We start from the raw sequence: 15624 nt of genomic DNA, 5'->3' as shown, positions 1-15624 counted from the left end.
AAATTCACATATTAGCATCTGAGTTTTGTACATTTTGAGCTAGATTGTCATACTGGCATCACAAAGTCCATAGAATGCATGAGATTATTTTCTTTCTTTCCAAACTCCTTTTCCTCTTCTGAACATCCTTATTGTCATCAAGGGCACCCCCATCCTCCCAGTCACCCACAAGCACGGCCTCAGTGTCATGCTTGAATTCTTCCTCACTCTCACTTTGCCCAGAGATCCAATCCATTGCCAAATTTTATCATTTTTGCTTTTATTACCTCTCATTTATGTTCCTGTCTCTGCCCTCATATAATCACTACCTCATCACCTTTTCCTGGACTATTGAAATATCCTTTTCATTGTTATCCCAGCTTCATGTCTCTCTGAACACTCATCTTCCCACCACGCACCTGCCAGAGTAAAGTGTGCATCTGTTCACATCACCCCTGTCCCCCGTACTCAGTAAGACCTAGTGGCTCCCAATGACTTCTGGGATTGGAAAGATCTTCATTCTCTGGCCCTTCCTCCTTCCATTTGAATCCTTTCCTCTCACTCTGTGTTCCAGCTCCACATGGCTGTCTCCTATATCCACATTGCTCTCTGTTCTCATTGTTGACTTCAAGACTTAGCTTAACTCTTAGCTGATGCACCAGGCTTTCCCTGGTTGTCAGGGCTGCTAGTGCCTTTCTTTCCGAAACTGCCTGCCATCTGTTCTGCCTGTGTGTGAACCTAGTTAGTTACATGTTGTCTCCCCATGAGAACATGAGCTTCTTCAGGATGGAAATTGTGTTTTTGCCCTTCTTTATATGCTCAGTGCTCTACACATAATTAGTGCTTAATAAATGCGTGTCGAATGACTTGACTGCTTCCCTTTTAGCAGAACATTGAATTCTCACACATTAGGTCCTCTATAATTTTTTGTGTGTTTTTAATAACATGGAGAAGCAGTTTGCCATAATAGAGACGATTTGCTATTTAGAACCAGGAATTACTCAGATTTGTATCAAATTCTTCTTCCCACACCTCCTAGCTTTGTGCTCTGTGGCAAGTCCTTGTGTTTCTGGCAACTCCCTAGGTCTAGGATTTATCTACTAAATCATACACAGTTTATATTTGGTAGATGGGGTTCCCCACTCATCAAAACACAGTGTCATAGCTTCAAAACCCCTTGAGAGATTCTCATAGATGATTGTCTTATACAAAAATGGAGATAGGGTCTTTGTACAAGGTCTCCCAGAAATCCTAGCATAGTTTTAAGCTAAGATGTGAAAAGATCAGTTTTGTATTTGTAATAATATGACTTATTGTACAGATTTTGAGTGAAGGTATCAGAGCATTCCACAATTTGTCCTGGGAACTTGGATAAAGTTGGGTATGTAATGAAACCAGTTTTAGCTGCATTTGTTGTCTCCCTCAATAGAATGTATATTCCTTGAGGGAAGAGGGTGTTTCATTTTTCACTATGTATCTTCAGTGGCTATCAGTAGACTGGCACATAGTAGGTACTTAATACCCACTAGCTTTGTGATCCTGGGAAAGTCACCTAAACCTTTGTTTGCCTCAGTTTCTTCATCTGTAAAATGAGGATAATACTGGCACCTTCTCTCAGGGTTTTTATGAGGATCAAATGAGATGATGATTGTTAAGCACTTAACAGGTGCCTGGCACATAGCTGGCACTACGTGAACATTAGCTATTATTATTATTTTTAAAAATGATTGATTTAAGGCCTTTGTTTGGGCCCTGACTCTGCCACTTACTAGTTCTGTGACTTTGAGCCAGTCATTGAACTTACCTGAGCTTTTGTTTCATTTATTTTGTAAATAAGCCAGAGAAGGACTTGGTTAAACCCTAAGGGCCCCATAGATTCTAGCATTCTGAGATGCATATTTGGTGAGAAGGCACTTAATTGCTTTTAGCTCAATTACATGAAATCCTCTGGAAATGCTGATGGAGTATGACAAGGAAGAGAAATCAGATTTCTAATCAAAACCCTGAATAAATGTTTATGTCTTTGTACTTGTACCCGTTTTCCTCATGGCTCCTGTAATTGAGCATAGTTTGACTCTCTCTACCAATGGACAAGATTTTCATATTCCCTGTACTGGTATTTGTCTTCACCAAGGTCATTGGCATTGATACGACCTGAATTCTGTAATGTAATTTTAGAAACACGGGTCATCAGTAGTGACAAAAACTCCTTGACCTTAAATGTTTTGTTGTGGAGTTCATCTTTGAGCTTGTTGAATGATGATGAGCAAGTAAAAATCCTATGATAATTATTAAAAGTCACAAAATCTCTAACAGGAGGATAATCATGCCTGCTGATAGTGAGATAGGATCCTAGATCTACAACCAAAAGGTACCTCAGGGGCCATCTAGTTCAACCCTCTCGTTGTACATGTAAAGAAACTGAGGCCTCTCAGATTAAGCTACTTGCCCAGCATCACAAAGATTGCAAACATTAGTAGCAGAATTTGAACCCGGGTCATCAGAATGCAGAGATAGCTCTCTTTCCATTGTAGAATATTGAGTTCTTGTAATAAACATTTATTAAGGTCTCTGATGCACAAAGTAATGTGTTAGGCACTAGGAAATAAAGACAAAACTTAAATACTCAACCCCTTGTTGTGTGTATTATATTGGAAATTCTCTTCATGTCTGGGTTGTACACCATATATCCACTGAGGTTCCTTCTCACCCTCACCTTCAGTGATTCTGTGATTTTCTATTGGTTGAAACAACATGCATGTATTGTAAATACATGCCACACTGGCCAAGTTGAGGGTAACTGACAGAATTCAAACATGTTGGTGAATTAGAGGGTTGTTTACCCCAAGCATGTGAAGACTTCCCTTGGTGGAATGGGTGGATAAGAACAATTTCTTTCAATGGTCATGAAGGTAGCTGAAGCAGGCATGGTGGAGAACTTAGAGCTTAGTCAGACATGGAAGACACCAAGGTCGTCCACTGAATCCCAGGCCATCACTAGTTGTTCTGACTTTTGCCTTGTCCCTGGACTTCACTGACTCTGGAAGAGAGAGTGAGGCTGATGACTTTGTGCAACTCAAGTCAGGACATCACCCTCATGATATTACTGGTCTTTTTTGAGAATGAAGGACGAGAAACAACAGTCACACATGCGCACATATACACATGAACACATACACACAGAAATATGAACATACGTTGGTCCTTTTCAAAAAATGAAGGATGATAGACAGAAGGATAGAAAATATAAACAAGTGTAATTAACTCTTTCCTTGAGGTGTATCATAACTCTACCATGCCTTATGTGAGGGAATCGCTATAACCAGAAAGGTCATCTTCCTATACCCAACCTGCAGATGTGCATCTTTGAACAAAAGTTGCCTCTTGCATAGCAGATGTAAAATCCAATATCCAAACTCATCTGGGTTAGTTTGGGAAGCTCTTCCTTCAATGATAAAGCCATTAAAAATGTCCTGCAATGAGACTTTGCAAATAGTGATTGCTAAATTTCAGCTGCCATTTTAGGCACTAAATGATAAAATGCCTCTTCCTTGCCATCATCATTGAGTTCACATGACTTTTTATAGGAATGGACTGCACCATTTGAAAATCTTTTAAATGACCTCGTGGGTTAATATTGACTAAGAGCTGAACAGAAGGTGTATTGGGGTAATTAAAAGTCAAATTTGACATGTTCCAAAAGTATGTTCCCAGTTTCCTAACACAGGAATGTAACAGATGTTATTACATTCAGGCTGTTATCTTGATAGGTGGCACATTATTATCAACAACTGTTGATGAAGTGCAGATCAATGCCCCAGGGACCCGATGTGTTAGAGGTGAAAAAGTCCTAACTGGAGTGTGCTCACATCTTTCTGTGGGAGTAAAAAATGTAAATCCACTTCTCAGGGGGTTTGGTGCTAATGTATTTCAGAATGGAAATATGTGTCTCCATTTCCCTGAAGTTGAAGAAAATTCTTGGGTGGAAATGTTTAGGGATCAATGAACACAAAACACTAAAAAAACCCAACAACATACAATGGTAAGTTTGGGGAATGATTTGTCAGCCAATAAACATTTATTAAGTACCTGCTGTATTCTAGGAGCTGTGCTAAGCGCTGGGGAAGCAAATAAAGGGAAAGGTCAGCCCTGCCCTCAAAGAATACACTGTCTAATGGGGGAAGAGGGGAGACAATACATAAAAAGAAACTTTGTGGGGCAGGGATTGGTAGGGAGAGGAAGAGAGTACCCTGTTTGGGGGCATGATGACATCCAGAGGAGTATAGCCAAGGAGTTCAAAGCCGACCACAGACACTTAATAGCTGTGTGATGGTGGGCAAGTCACTTAAACATTGTCTGCCTCAGTTTCTTCAACTGTAAAATGGGGATAATAATAGCACCTGTCTCCTAGAATTGTTATGAGGGTCAGCTGTGATAATATTTTTAAAGCATTGTGCCTGGCACATATTAGGTGTCTTCCTTCTTTTCTACCTCCTTCACTCCCTTCTTGTTCCCTCTTCCATTTTTCCTCCCTCCCTCCCTCCTTCCTTCCTTCCTTCCTTCCTTCCTTCCTTCCTTCCTTCCTTCCTTCCCTCCTTCCTTCCCTCCTTCCTTCCTTCCTTCCTTCCTTCTCTCCTTCCTTCCTTCCTTCCTTCCTTCCTTCCTTCCTTCCTTCCTTCCCTCCCTCCTTCCTTCCTTCCTTCCTTCCTTCCTTCCTTCCTTCCTTCCTTCCTTCCTTCCTTCCTTCCTTCCTTCCTTCCTTCCTTCCTTCCTTCCTTCTTCTCAGAATGAAGTTGTGGACTTCCATCAATGAGTCGACAAGTATTTATTAAGTCCTTATTATGTACCAGGCACAGGTAGGTGCTAGAGCTCCAGCTCTGAAGGCATTTCCTTTCAGGGCAGGCTACATATGCATATAAAAACTTACATGAAATAAACATATACAGAAAAAATAAAAGATAAGCTAAGTACAAGGTGGTTAGGGAGGGAGGACATTAGCTAGGGGAAGGCTTCTTTTCTACCATGAGAATCTGGATGGTAGGAATAAACATATCCTGAGTGTGTCTAGTGCTAACTGAAGTATGGAACAGTTAAAAGGGAGGATGGATTTTGAAGTTAAAAATGGGCTATATTGAACCCAGGAAGATTGGTGATTTCTGCCAAGGCTAAGGGAGTAACAGGATGGCACCACTGAGAATTGGCAATGGTGGTGGGGGAGAGAGTAGGGAGTGAGATATTTTGCCTTCTCTGTACCAGCCTTCCCTTCCCTCAAGGAACCCTTAACTTCTATTGGAGAAGATCTGTAGGATTTGAGGTAAAGGAAGACTGTTTTCTTGGGTACAGAAGAGAATCAAATTAAGTGAGAGAATTGATGAGAACTGTCTCCCCATCTGGACTTGCAGAATCTCTGAAGTTCAGGTTTGGATGGGAAGACCATCTATTATAACAGGAATCTTCTCTCCAACATTCCTTAGCAGTGTTTGTGGTATCTCTGCTGGAAGGAGAAGCTCACACCTCCTAGGGCATTCCATTCTGCACTGGAATGGCTCTCCTTGAAATTTTTATTTACATTAAACCAAAATATGCCTCTCTGCCTCTAATTCTGCTTCTCTAGAGCAGATCGAATCCCTCTCACATGTGCTCACCCTGTCAATTTTTGAAGATAGAAATCGTCTTTCCCCACCCTTCCCTTTGCCCCCCCCCATCCATCTTCTTGTCTTCAGGCTAAACCACCCTAGTGACTTCATTTGATCCCTTTCATTCGATGCTTTCAATGTTCTTCCCCATCTTTCCTAGCCCCTTCCTGGACATTGTCTACCTTATCAAAGTCCTTTCTTAAATATGGCCCCCAGAACTGAAGTCGGTGCTCCAGATGGTATCTTACCAGGGTCAATTTCAGCAATACTGGTTGTCGCTTCCTTTGATCTCTATACTTTGCTTCTCTAAGAAGCCTGAGATAGCGTGAGTTTGTTTGTTTTTCTTAAAGCTCCCTTGTTACTCTCTTTACTCATTTGGGACTTGTCCTTTAAAACCCCACATCCTTTAATCAGAGGTGCTTGTCCCTAGCTTTGTGTCTTTTATCTTTTGCAGTTTTGTTTCTTCCTAACTGACATGCAGAATCTAACATTCCACCCTATTAAATTTCTTTAATATGATTTGCCATTCTAGTTGTTGAGACCTTTTGTGATTTGGCATGTGTCATTCATCCAATTAGCTCTCTCTTCCTTGCTATGTTCCATCTGTAAATATGACAAACATGCATTCTTTCTAGCTGGCAGACCCTGCACAAGTCACATCAACTCACCAGGCCCAAGGGTTCTGTAGCTTGCCTGTCCTGATTCCACTGCCATCCAGCCCAGCTACACCGTGCGGCCACCATCTCAAGAAACAGCCATCTGTTGGAGATGGGGTCTATTGATTGCTCCTGGGATGCTTCTGCCGTAGCTGTCGATGAACTATAGAAGAAAGTTCAAGGCCCCAGGGCACTTGGCCTGTCGATTGGATCACCACCACAAACTGATATAATTTTATCACTTGAAATGACGTGGAGGAAGATTCATTTCCATCCTCTTTGCTGATGCACGGTGGAGACTGTGGAACCTTTCTGTTTGACTTGTGGCTAAAACCTTCCCTATGTATTGTTACTCAGTAGAATGTGAGCTCCTTGAGAAGAAAGGATTTTCCTGCTTTTCTGTCTGCATGAGCAGTGCTTGGCACAAAATAGGTGCGAAATAAATGCTTTTTCATTCATTCAACTGACTAGACATCCTTTAAAGTCCTTTCTAGCGTCAAATCTGTGAGCTCATGATACTGTGAGATCATCTAAGTTGTCATTAAAAGAGTAGCACAGCCCAGGACCAACGATAGATTCCACTAGACATTTCTCCTAAGTCCATATCCACCCATATTTAACTCAGGGTCTGGTCTTTAAGCAATCCAAATCCAATTAGCCATACTATAATATAATGAATCAATCTTCATCTTTCCCATAAAAAGAGAAAAGAGATTGTGCGAGATACTTTTTTGAAATTTAAGTCTATTGTGAACAACTAAGTAAGCCCACTACGTACCTTCTGTGCTAAGCTATGGGGATACATAGATGAAAAACAAACAAACAAACCCATAGTCCCTGCCCTCAAGAAATAGGATACAGACTGAATAATTGTTTAATAATAACTAAAAATAAATAACTGTAATACAAAGTTAGAATATGGTTAATACGTAAGAGTGATCAGACAGAGATGAGAGATTGGAGAGATATCTGTTCTATAGTATCCTTCTCAAGTTGTCCTTCATTTTCAAAGACCACCATGACATCAGGGAGGCGATGCCATGACATGCAATTGAATTTGATTTAAGTGAGGGAGGTCTGTGAAGAGTCATCAGCCTCACTCTCTCCTGCGAGCTGTCTCAGTCCAGTGGCCTCATATAGATCAGGACAACTGGAGATGGCCCAGGATACAGTGGAGACCTTGGCCTTGGCCTTTTCAAACCAAGATCTTTAACAGGTCTCAGTTTGACTGAGGCAAAGCCCATTCAGTGATTAAGGCTTCAAGTACAATTCATTCATTCATTCGAGAAGCTCTTATTAAGTCCACACTGTGTGGTCAGTCTTGAGGGACTTTTTTCTTCTCTACACATCTGGAGTTACCAAACATGTACCATGATATGCTACAAGATTTTCTTTTCTCATTAGTTATAGTAAAAGTAGTTATTACTGCTCATCAGAAGTCCAATCTTCATATATGTGGCCATCTTTAGGACTTAGTGTCAGGAAAGTAGAGTGGATTTGGGCACAGCTATGTCCCCAATGCCACAGCCATAAGTTAGAATTGCCCCATCCTCTGTGAGTGAGTCAATAGGGTGAGAACTGTAAGCAGCCTCCCATCTTTTGTTCCCATACAGTTGACTCCAGCTTCAGTGTATAGGACTGAGTGTAAAAATCAGATTGGTGACTTCATGTATTTTTCTCCCTGTATTTTAATCATCATTTCTAGCTCTGCTTGCAAACCTTTGGAGTGATTAAGTTTACAATCTAGCCGATGATTTGCTCCTGGTTTCTAATCTGGGGAGCTGTGTTACCATGCATACAAATGTATGCTAGCAAGCCTTCTAAACTAAATAACAACCAGATACACATATGAGAGAGAGGAGGTTACTACCCAAAGCCCGTAAGACTTTAGTGAGTTATCAGGAGAGCATTTCATTTTATAGAATTCCACGTCTTCAGGCTCAAGGCAACATCCATTTTGTTTTTTGCTAATATTTTCAAGAAAAAACTGGATCAGGGTTAGATGTTAAAATTCCAGTTGAAAGTAATGCCTGTCAGTTTTGTTTTTCGGGCAATTGACAGGCATTTATTAAGCACCTACTGTGAGCCAGCACAGGGCTAGGTGCTGGGGATGCAAATCCAAAAATAATGTAATAAGATGTTGAGATTCCACAAATACTAATAAGGGATGTTGAAGAGAAGATTTCTGTTGCGGGACAGATTTTTGTAAACTTAATAATAATTTATAGCAATATAATTGGTATAGATCATCAAGAGGTCACCAAATAATGACCTACCACTTAGAGAAAATATAAGAAATGTATACTTGATGGTGATGCTTCTGATTAGGAAATGATCCTTTGTTTTATGAAAGGATATAAGTTAAGGTTCTATTCCTTGCATGGAATGCTACTTCTAACATGTATACAGTTTACAGATTTTTGTTTCTAGTTTTAAGAAATGCCTTAGTTGCAATAAAATCAGTAACCCTGAATAAATAGGATGAGAAACTTCATAACTACATTTCCTCCACTTTTTGGCTTGCCCAACTCCGCTGTTCTGCAGCAAGCAAGCAAAGGTATGTTTGTATGTCTCAGCATCACAACATCACACTGGAAGGCACCCAAAGGAAGAACATCTGGTCTATATTCCATCAAATTCTTTTATACCAAATCTTAATTCTCTTAGAATTTAAATTCTTTGAAGGCTGGGACTGGCTGTTTCACTTTTGTAGTTGTATCTGCTTTGCCTGAGGTACGTTTAATACTTAGGACCATGGGTTCTTAGCTAAAAGGGACCTTTGACCCTCTTACTGATTGATCAATTATACTGAGGAAAATCTACATCCTAGTAAATATCCCAAGGTCTTGCCTAGATTGGTAACATTCATCCAACTGGCAGGAGTGACTGAGGGAAGAAGGCAAAAATCATGGGAAATGAAAAGGAAAGACAAAAGAGGGAGAAGGGAGAAATAAAAAGAGGGTAAGAGAGAAATGTAGAGGCATTTGGGAGAAAAGATCCTCAAGTTGTATGATGGATTCTTAACTGAGAGTATGGAAAGGAAGCATTTTAAGGAGAAAGCCAGAATGCCTGGACCACATCAGTTTGGGAAATGGGACGATGGGAAGCTTGGGGCTTTTGAGGTATTTTTAAGCAGTTTCTTAATTTGGACTTAGCAAGGAGGACTTTCACTTTCTCCCTCTGTAGGCCAATGACCTAATGATGAACACCCTCCCTGTTGTACTGCCTGCATCTGGGAGCAGTGATGGCCCAGTGGGGGAAGCAAACAGATGTTGATATCACAAATCCACATTCCAGGGATCAGCTCCACCACTGACTCTCTATGTAACCCTGGCAAAATCACTTAACCTCTGAGCCTTACTCGACTCAGCTGTTCAACAACAACAACAAAAAAAAAAAAAAACAGGGGAAGAAAAAGGCATGGGGTGGGATTGGGGAGGGTGGAGGGGGTGGTGAGTAATAACCCTGACCTACTTTACATGGTGGTTGTTAAGAATTACTTAAAAAAAATACTGTCAAGTATTTTTCAAATAGACATTCTTCTCTAAATGTAGATGGGAAGCCATTTTGTAAGGCATTTGAACTACTCCGAGCTAAACTGGTTGAGTACGCCAGCTCAGATTACAAATATCAAATGACAAGGGGCTGTCATGAGGACCCAAGCTTTTTTTTTTTTTTTTCTAGAGAAAAGTTGAAGATAATAAGAAAATAACACAGGGTTGTAATGCCATATTTTATCCATAGTCTCGTTAAAAAATAATGCTGACTCTAAACTCAAAAATTCACATTTTCCCATTTCGTTTGTTTTGTATTTCTAATGGGCTACTCCCACCAATTTGAAAACTTAATTAGAAAAATAAATGACTTCTATCATTTGCTGCTGTGCTATCAATTTTTTTCCCTGCCTCTCAATTAAAGGCTTGCTCTTCCTGTCACAGATCCATCTGTGTATCTGTTAGAAGTCGGGGGATTGATGCACACCTGCAGAGTTTGGGATGACGTTCTCATTCCCCCCTGGTTGAAGGCAAGGTGGGCTAGGTTGTCACTCATCTGGTGACTCAGAAGCTTTGCAAGGCTCAGGCAGGATTCCAACATGGCGTATGTAGAACATGGCTGTCCTTCCTTTAGGGTTAGGGGAACTTGAGGCTTATTAAAAGATGAGTGGGTTTGGGTTGGGAATTATGGACAGAGTATCAATGGTTATCTCAATGAGATGGTACGGTGGATAGAGGGCTGGGTCTCAGGAGTCTGGAAAACCTCTGTTCAAATCTTACTAGCTCTTTGTGGCCCTGGGAAAATCACTGAACATCAATTTGTCTTAGTTCCCGCCACCGTAAAATGGGGATAATAATATATCTACCTCCTAGGGTTGTTGTGAGGATCAAATGAGATGATAGTTGCAAAGTATTTGGCATAGTGGCTAGAACATAGTAGGTGCTTTAGAAGTATTAGTTGTTATTGTCATGCATTTTCTCTGTACTTTTTAAGTCAATAACATTTTTAGCATTAAGGCAAAGAAGAGACAATATTTAGGTAATTGTGGGGAATATTCTTATGCCAGATACTTCCTTGCCTTTCTCTATCTTTTTTTTTATCTTAGATATGGATTCAAGTGAAGATACTGGTTCTGATAACATTCTTTAGTTATTTTTAACCAATTTAAAATTATAGCCACAATACAGAGAATTAAGAAACCCAGGAAGTGCTTCTGCCAGCAAATATTACCTGCATAACGATAATGATGATGATGATAAATAGCTCACATTCATGTATAATGTAATGTAGTAAAGATAACAATAAATAGCTCACATTTATATGGTGCTTTAAGGTTTGCAGAGTGCTTTAGTAACTTTATGTAATTTTATCCTCAAAATACTTCTACTACTACCACCACCACCACTACTACTACCAGCACCATCACCACAACCCCACCATCTTACAGAAAAGGATATTGAGTTTGAGAAACTCTAAATGAATTGCAGACAGTATCTGAATCATTTTGAACTCTGGACCAAGTCCAGTAGTCTTACCTCTATGCCCCCTAGCAGCCACTTCCAGGTGCAGTTGAATGGGCATCTGATTCACTTAGCCCATCAGCACATACATTTCAGGCAGGATTTCATCTTCACAGTTAATTGGATCCAGAACAGAATGGGAGAAATAGGATAGATTTGAGCCCATTTGGGCAAATTTGTAGCATTTTCACTGATTCCAAGCTATGAAAGTCCATCTTCTTATTCTCTCAGTGATGGTATATGGCTCTTATTTGTCACAATGATAGTAAAAATTTCAAGTGAGCTTAAGGTCAAAGGGCAAATATGTCATATTTGTAAGATAGCCACTGACTTGGCTATGAGCTGTGATATAGTAGGTTGGTGCCTTCTCTCCACTTACTCTGCTATGATTCCACATAGTCCAAGTACAATTTTGTCTTTTTTTTTTTAATGGAACTGGTGTCCTGTTAGAATGAGAAAAAAATTAGAAGTATGGATTGTAAAGTTTTTGCGCATACATTTATAATTTCAAAGTACCTCAGAGGTCACGTAGTCAGATGAAGAACTCAGAGATGTAAGTGACTGACCCAGGGTGGAGCAAGTGACCAACCCTGAATCAAAATCAGGCTATTGTTAGAAATAAATATATTTATATCTGTATAAAATATTTGTGTATGTGTACAACACAATATACACATGTGTATATGTGTACAGAGTGTGTGCACGTGTGTTCGGTTTATACACATGTATATGGAAAGATAATACAAATAAGAATTCAGGTTGGCACTCTGTCACCTACCCTTTTTCCCTCTGAGATACTAACATCAGAAATGCACAGGCCATTAACTCTAATTTCAATTAAGATCTGCGTGTGGGAATGGGGCAGTTAGCAAAGAGAAGGCTCATGTTTTCCCAATGCTAGCGTGAGAGAGCATCACAGATCCATTTTCTTAGTTAATTGAGAGAGATTTTGAATAAAAGTTCTCCCCCTCCTCTTCTCAAACTCCCCGTCTGACTTTTTGAACTTGGGAGGTATTTTCTGAGACACACTACTGCATAATGTGTAGATCGCTGAACTTGAGATCAAAGACCTGGGTTTGAATCCTGCTCAGACTCTTTACCAGCTCTCTGTCCTTGCATAAGTTAGATAACTTCTTTCAGACGTAGTTTTCTCACCTCTAAAATGGGGATAAAAGAATTATGAGTCTGGAATGTGATAATGGATGCAAAGTGCTTTGCCCCCATTGAAATGAGATATTGAGCAAGGGAAGCTCAGTATTTTCAACTCTTGTAATAAATTTATAGGTGCAGCAAATATCTCTATTATCCTTGTCTGTCTTTATCATCATCCTCTCCCCTTTATTTTCTCTGTCACCTGTCTCTCCCTTTAACATGACTGCCTGGGGAAATCACCACAATTTCAGATCAGACTATTTCTTTCCATGGACCAATTTCCTTCTTGCAGTTGTTCACAAAGGTTGGTTTCATTATGTTGAGGACCTCTGAGGTCCCCATGACTCTGATGCTATGTTAAATTCACCAGAGCAGACTTATAGCGATGTAGAGTCTGGTGCCATTATCACACTACCGCTGAAATAAGCCAATTTATCAATTTCTTATCTTTGGTAACAACTGTTCTCCAATATAATAGCTCCGTTGGAGTCTCAGCCCAAGCATCATCTCCTCCAAGAGACCTTTCCTGACTTGACCCTTCCCCATCCTTCCTCTCTTCCTCACACTGTCAAATCTCTTTAACCATATCTTGTTTTCACTTACCTGTAAATATATTGTGTCCTAATGGCCAGAAAGAGAAGTTTATTTATCCAGAAGTAGGCAGCTGAAGGGAGCAAGACTTTGCCAGAGGTATTCTCTAACATGTCTTTCGCTTTGTTACTCAGAGGAATATAGAATAGCTCCTTAAAACTTTGTCTCTCTGACCTGTTTTTTCTGGTCATCTTATTATATAAAATATATGTTGTTTATATCATTTTAAATAATGAAATAAATTTAGTGGGAAATCATATTATTTTTTCCTTAGATGATGCTGTCTTGTATTTAAAATTTTCTCTTTAGGTGCCCTTTTTCTACAGTGAAGATTTTTTATCTTGTAATATAAAAATGACAATACCATATTTTGATGGACAATTTAAGCCATAAAGTTTTCCATCAACTCAGAAAGAAGGGGGGCGGATCATGTGGTATTGTAACAGATTCATGGTCACATCAATATGGCGGTCCCCTTCATTGCCATTGACGGTGACCCTTTCACACCTTCTTGTCCATTTCTTTTGGGTTTCTTCTAGTCAATATCCACCAGGTAGTCTAACCCACATGTGTAGATACCTTCTTCTGTGTCTCTTGTACATGGTTAGTAGTATTGTGTGGGTGCTTTCCACCAGATGTACCTCATTCTCACTATTTGGGTAGAATGGAAGAAATTTGCAAGTTACACAGTTTTTTCACCTATTGAAGATTTTTGTCCTTGAATGGAAAAAAAAAATCCATTCTTTAGGTTGTAAACCTAAAGACTGAAAAAGCAAAATATAAAGCAGTCACCAAATAGTGTTTGATTCTTTATTCCATGCCTGGCATTGGTTTTAATAATAATGATAGTGATGATAAGAACAGCAACAGTAATAAGCATTTACATAGTGCTTTAAGGTTTGCAAAACATTTTATAAATATTATCTCATTTAGTAGACAACCTCAGCCTTGGGGTAAGTTATAATTATCTTCCCTTTTAACCTCAGTACTTCCCCTTCCAAAGCTGTTCAGTGTCTGAGTGGAGGGTATATATTCTAGCATTTAAGCTCTGACTTCCTAAATGACTTCATAGTAATGTCAGATCATAGATTGAGAATTTCGAGGGAACTTTGAGACCATGTAGCACCAAGAAGGGGAGAGTGAGGACTTGGGAAGAGAAGAGAAGAGGGTTATCCAGAGTCACAGAGTTGGGTTAATGAGAGTCAGGAGTAACATATGAACCCAGGGCCTTTCTGACTGTCATTCTAGCCTTCTTTTGTTCCACGAGATGGTCTTTGATGAATTATTATATCATTGACCGTCTTACGTTGTGCTGGTAAAAGGTTTTTTTGTTTATTAGTAGTTCTCCAATCCTAATGAAATCACAGATGCTTCACTATTTGTATATTTGGCTAAGAGCTGCTGGATGGGAGATGAATCCCACCTGTTTGCAATCCTATTAAACATGACAATATAGAGATCTAGGAATAAGATGTACTTGAATTATTTTTTTAACTGAAACCACACTGGTAGTCTAATAATCAGAATGTTAATGCAAATAATAGAATAATTGATCTAGATCTAGAAAAGGGACTTTGGAGACCCCTGAGTCCAATCCCCTCATATTACAGATAAGGAGACCTAGGTTGAGAGAGACAGGTCAGATAGCTAGGTAAGTATCAGAGACAGGATTTGAACTCAGGTCTTTCTGACTCCAAGTTCAACATGCAACTCATTGTATCACCTTTGTCATTGTTGTTCGGTTGTGTCCAACTCTTCCATGGTCCATTTGAAGTTTTCTTGGCAGCTCATTTTACAGATGAGGACACTGAGGCAAAAATGACTTGCCCAGGATCACACAGCTAGTAAGAGTCTGAGGTCAGATTTGAACTCACGAAGGTGAGTCTTCCTAACTTCAGTTCCAGCACTCTGTGCACTATGGCGCCACCTAGTGCCTTAAAATATTAGATACCATTGAACAGCTCTTAGTGAGGTACTGTGATTACCACACATTGTCTCTAGTTTTAAACGTTATATCATTAACAGGATGTGTGTAATCAAACTCTGCACCCCTCCCCCAGCCTTGCTTTTTATATCCTTTCGTTTGATCTTCTCACATTGCTAGAACAACCTAAAGTTGTCAGCTAGAAAGACGGATGTCACTCAGGTATTGGCAGGCAGAGCCGCTTCTGTAAATAGCCCTGCTCACATCTGGCTGTTCAGTCTCTCCTGCTGGAACCGAGGGGAAGCTGATGAGCCTCCAGATTTGTCAGAATCAGGGCCTCGGCAGTTCTGTTCTCTCCTGTTCCCTCTGCCGTGTAACCTGACCCTGTCTGTCCTTGTCTTTCCACCCTAAGCTGCCTTATGGCAGCTGTAGGTCTCTCCACTGGGTTTTTCCTTGCCACCACTCACCTCTCAGAATTAGGGCTTGTTGGGATTGTAAATTTCCTTCCTCCGTACTGAAGAAGGAAAGGAAGGAAGGAAGGAAGGAAGAAAGAAAGAAGGAAAGAAGGAAAGGAGAAAGAGAAGAAGGAAGAGGAACAAATAGAGAAAGAGAATAAATGATAGGAGAAGAAGAAAGAAGGGAGGGGAGGGAGGAAGAAAAGAAGGGATAAA

The 15624-nt window shown here is 40.0% G+C and overlaps 1 protein-coding gene across 2 annotated transcripts in view; it reads left to right on the top strand.

Moving 5' to 3' along the window:
* Positions 1–15624, top strand: part of PTPRG (protein tyrosine phosphatase receptor type G) — an 813122-nt gene that overhangs the window by 322392 nt on the left and 475106 nt on the right. The window lies entirely within an intron of this gene.

Source organism: Trichosurus vulpecula, chromosome 9, assembly GCF_011100635.1.
Source record: "Trichosurus vulpecula isolate mTriVul1 chromosome 9, mTriVul1.pri, whole genome shotgun sequence".
Classification (NCBI taxonomy): Eukaryota; Metazoa; Chordata; class Mammalia; order Diprotodontia; family Phalangeridae; genus Trichosurus; species Trichosurus vulpecula.
This window is presented reverse-complemented; position numbering and strand designations above follow the sequence as displayed.